Genomic DNA, 5,403 nt, shown 5'->3' with positions numbered 1-5,403 from the left:
CGGGAATCCGACATCTCTGTCCCTGAGAAGGCCAGCGTGTGCAAGAGCAACGTTCACACCCTCGTAGTAAGAAAATCTTACGGGCCACCCATCTTCGTGAGCACCAATTTCAGCAACGTTCACACCTCTTAATCTTAGCCGCCAACCCGAGATCATACTGTGCTATGAAGCCACATTGACAGCACGCGTATTCACACCCTCTTAATCTTTAGCGCCCCACCCAATGCTCTGGTCTTGGAGCCCAATTTCCAGGGCAAACGTGGTCACACGCCTCTTAAATCTGTAGCCGCCACGCATCCCTCTTTTAACCGCCCTTGTAGAGCACTACTGACGCACCGGTGCGTCAATCTAATAAACTAATTAAAAAAATTGCCCGCACCCAAAATCTTGTCCAGTTTTAAAGTAGAAGGAAATCAAGTTGGCGTTTTTTTTTTTGCGTTTGACGCGTTTTCAGACGAGCTTGGGTGGATCATGTGGTGACAGAGTGAGCGTGAGAGAGGTTGTTTGTGTCGAGAGGGCGAGTGAGAGAAGAGCAGTACTGTAGCGTAGAGGTGGATAAAGTGAACGGGCAGGTAGAGTTAGTGTTGTCAGGAGCCATTGAGACATCTGATGGATGAAAGAGGTGACGGGGCTGAGGAGGTAGGATAGTTAAAAATTGTGTCACAACGCACCCATGAGCTCTGTGCGTGAATAGGTTGAAGATATCATCTTAGCATCTCACGTCTCCTCTATGGTTTGAGTGTTGTGTCTGCGTCTTTACCAGCTTCCGACTCCTCGATTACCCTGTACGGGCATTGTTTGCTCGTTGTACTACACTTCCTGTGTGCCACCTCAGGCCTAGAGTGCGTGTTTTGTCTCCAGCTTTAAAGTCGGTCTTCCTCCACAGAACACACGCTTGGTCCCTAACATTCTATTCATATGATCTTACACTTATGGACAAGCGGCTAGATCTCCACCAAGTGACTCATGCTGGTCCTTCCTTTTTCGCTCTACGGACCCCCATGACGTGTCACGGGTGACATCGTCTGGAGGGTAACACTCCGGCATCCCGCTTCTATTTTTTTTTTAACGAAACTGTCGACAGTGTATCGTCTTTTGCCTACCCTCCCTACAAATTACGCTTATGGTCCATATACCATTTGCCGTGGTCCTTAACACTATAAGCTTACCTTTTTCTACACTTCTTCTTCCTTAATACACCACATCTCACACACCACTATCACCACACCAACACTCCACACCACATCTCCACACACCACATTCACCCACTCTACACACACACTATCACCCACCACACACATCACACCACCCACAACCACCCCACTCCACACACACACCCACACACACACACCCTGCTCACCCAGGTTCAAAAAGTTTAGGACCACCTACTCGTTTGCGAAAGTTTTTCTTTATTTACTTTTTCTACATTGTAGAATATAGTGAAGACAATCCAAAAACTATGACAATACCACAAAAACACATTGGAATCATGTAGTAACCAAACAAGTGTTAAACAAGTCAAAATATATTTATATTTGAATTCTTTCAAAGTAGCCCCTTTGCTTGATGACGCTTGGCACACTATTGACTTTCTTCTCAACCAGGTTTCCTTGATTGTCAGTCACCTGGAACTCGCATTTCAATAACAGTGTGCCTTGGTTTAAAAGTAATTGAATTCCTCTTCCTTAATGCGTTTGAGCCATTCGGTTGCCTGTTTGTCGACAAGGTAGGGGTGTTACCAGAAGATAGCCCTATTCTGGTTAAATACCAAGTCCCATTATTACATGGCAAGCATTCATCGTCACATAACCTACTGTACGAGCTCAGATGCCCCAGTCCATTATTTTCTCACGTGAAGGTCACGCATGAGAACTTTTGAATACTCTTCTTCAATTGCCAGACTTCGGCAATACTACTCACCACCGTCAAACGCGCCTTATACTGATGTTCACTTCCCTTCGACCTTCCTCTCACCCCACCCCTATACCCATGGGACCGCCTCACAGGATAAAGCGACGTATCATCTAGTTACCCTCTGCTGCAGAGGCATAAAGCCTTACAGAGTTACCCCAGTCAGATAGATTACCCTACTTCCCGTAAATTGCCACGCCTCCCAATTAAATGCTCTCACAGCTCAGTAACAGATCCCACGCCCACTCCAACGTCCGGAGCTGCTCGGCATAGTGTCCTCTCGGTGCTGATCCTCCCGGGCCCTCATCGCCTCCTCTCTCTGCTCGCCCCTCTCCTTCCGCCAGTGCTGGCTCCGGTGTCGCTCCGCCCGCTGCTGCCCTCATCTGATATGCGCATGTGAGTCTGGTAGGTGATGTTGCTTGGTTGTTCTCGAAAGAGCTGAATTACGGTGTGAGGCTGTCATAGTTACGTTGTAATTGCTGTTGTCCCCAGGCATCCCATCCTTGCCTCTGTGAGAGGAGCGAATGAACTACGTCAACTCTCTAGGACTCACTAGGCAACCAGCTCCTTCTCTGTGTTATAGGCGGATCGGCTGATGAGGGTCCTCTCAAGGTGGTGTTGTGTGAGTGTTGTTGTGTGTGTTGGTGTCGTGTTCCCGTCGACGTGAGAATCCGTGTGGAGTGGATGGGTTCATACGTTTGGTGTGAACCTGGGTGATGTGAGGGGTGAGAGAGAATGTGCTCGTAGCCCGATTTGATGATTTTTTTCCTCAGTCATCAAACGCTCTCTAGCTCTACATATCGCGATTTATTGAAGAACGCCTCAAAAAAAAGTCAGGTACCATTAATCGTGGGGCGATTTTTCTTGTATGATAGTGTGTTATAAGGACCATTGTACCAACCATTACATGAGGTGGTATTATTTAGACCACTTTAATTCTCATAACTTGCACATCTATACTAGTTCATCGATACATCAGATTCTTAGCTTCAATAGAAAAAGATGAGATGTATCATAGCTTTGTTTGCTCTGTGCATGTTGCGTGTAAAAATAATTGGCATAACATACACAGCCAGTTGCGAGAACAGAACAAGTTTATGCAGCTAATAGGTGTGGTCGTCCAGTGCTTGACAAAACTAACTCGTTTCTCCCTTGCTCGAACATGGAACATTATGAAAGTGTGGTTCCTTTTTGTTAAATATTTCACCCTTTTATTTAACCAGGTAGGCAGTTTGGAGAACAAGTTTCTCATTTACAATCGACCTGGCCAAGATATAGCAAAAGCAGTGTGACCACATACAACAACACAGATTTACACATGAAAAACAACATACAATCAATAAAATCAGTAGAAAAATAAGTCTATATTACCAATGTGAGCAAATTGAGGTGAGTTAAGGGAGGTAAAGCAAAAAAAGGCCATGGTGGCGAAGTAAAGTAGTCAACCTTACAGTATAGCCATCATTATATAACCACTGCGACACTGTGTACGAGTTGCAGTGGAAAGAACTGCCCAATTTAGATATAATGAATAAGTTAAGGTGGTGCTATAGGAGCCCACATAAAAATAAATATAGAAGACTAACTCCAACTCAGATATGGAGAAGGACCAGTTGATCGGGAACGACTTAAGGCTTCACGTCTAGAGCATACGTCGCAAGTAGAATCTGTGAGCCTGCTCTACAGACAGCCTCTCTCAATGTTCTTATGCGTATGAGAGTAAGATAAGATGGTCTTCAGTCCCATACAGAGAGATCATTGCTCAACCAGCCAGAAACAATGAACCAGTGCAGACTAACTGCGACGGAGGTGAAAGCACGACCCAATGAAGATGGGAGTGATTAGTGCTGTGTGTTGACCTCTAGAGAATACATATTCCAAAAATCAAGATAGAATGCTATGACAAAATTTAAGGGCCTGCGCGTTCTTCTATCGTCCATCTCCTTTCCTTGTCCTCCCCTCTTCTTCTGGATAGGATGACCCCAGGCCAATCAGAGAGGAATGGGAGGAGCCACAACTATCCGTCCCCCTCGACCCAGACCCCTGAGTTTCTGTTCCCCCTGCCCCCCCCCCTCCTATTCTCAACCTTCTACTCCTCAACCCCCCCGCTGCGCCCTCGGCCAGGATGTTTTCCCGGGGCCCAGTGTGATCCCTCTCGCCTCCTCCGCTCTCACTGCGCAGTAGACGACCTTCAGGCGTTATATTATATCATAGCCCCCGCCCCCCCAAAAAGTAAAGAAAAAGGTGTTTCTGCTGGTCTCTACCGATCCGGCAGCCTTTACCACTCCACACGCAACCCTACGGCATTAGCGAGGCTGTTACAGGATAGGAAGACCCACCGGCTGGCTAGGACAAAACTTCCCTCACTGGAAAACAGGCCTCTCACACAAGACCCTAAGGCAAGGCAAAGACCTAAGACGGGAAACAGCTCATTACGAAGAGGTGGCTTCCGTCCTTCTGCTGCTGCGTCGGCCGGGTGAGATTTAACAAGAACATGGCCCAGGTGTGCAACTTGTCTACAGGAGTGGACCCGGCAATGGTTTCTCCGTCCTTCTCTCTCTCCCTCGCCGTTCTTCTCTCTCTCTCAATCCCCCACCCTCCTCCTCCAGGGCAGGTAATGTTACACCAGATTAGAGGAGCAGATGGTCTGGACGGGAGACTCTATTACTCACCCTGAGAGAGGGGAGACTAGGGCAAACCACTGCACCACGGGGGGAAACATAAACCCACCATACCCTGCTCTGCCCTCACCTCTTATCTCATCTCAGCCTCACATTACAGAGGCACCGGGGTGAATGTGTGTGTGTGTGTGTGTGTTTGTGAACTGTGTGTGTGTGTGTTTGTGAACTGTGTATGTGTGTGTTCATCCAATCGCGTGTTTGTCGACGCCCAGATCTCAGCACCAGTCTGAGCCAATACACAGCTTGTGTTCAATGAGGTTTTGTGGCGGGAGGAGATCCAGCAGGTCTAACATCTGAGCTCTTGTCTAGCTGGCTCGGCTAATAAACTGTGCCATGTTGATATCACTGCAACTAGAACCAGCCCTGGTCTGATTCCCAAATGGAACCTTATTCTGTTTTTAGGGCACTACATTACACCAGGGCCCATAGGACACTGGTCAAAWGTATTGCACTATGTAGGGAATAGGGTGCTCTTTGAGACACAGCCCTGGTCTCTGTGTGGGTCTGGTTGGACTAATACAGAGATGACTGGTCTGAGGAGGGAGGAGAGGAGAGGAGAGGAGAGGAGAGGAGAGGAGAGACATCCGCTAACACCATGGATGGATAGACAGAGGAGAGGTCTGAAGCAGACCCAGACTTAATGCACCTACCTACAGGTCTATGCTGTCATGATGCTAACAAGGGTGTGTGTATGTGTGTCTCACCAGTTGGCAGTTGGTCATGGTGGAGACCAGCTGAGCCCCCTGGCAGCAGAGGATGAAGCCAGCCAGGTTGAGGAGAACACACACCACCGACAGCAGAACAAACAGAT

This window comes from Salvelinus sp. IW2-2015, unplaced genomic scaffold (genome assembly GCF_002910315.2).
Source record: "Salvelinus sp. IW2-2015 unplaced genomic scaffold, ASM291031v2 Un_scaffold5455, whole genome shotgun sequence".
Lineage (NCBI taxonomy): Eukaryota > Metazoa > Chordata > Actinopteri > Salmoniformes > Salmonidae > Salvelinus > Salvelinus sp. IW2-2015.
Note: the sequence above shows the minus strand (reverse complement) of the source record.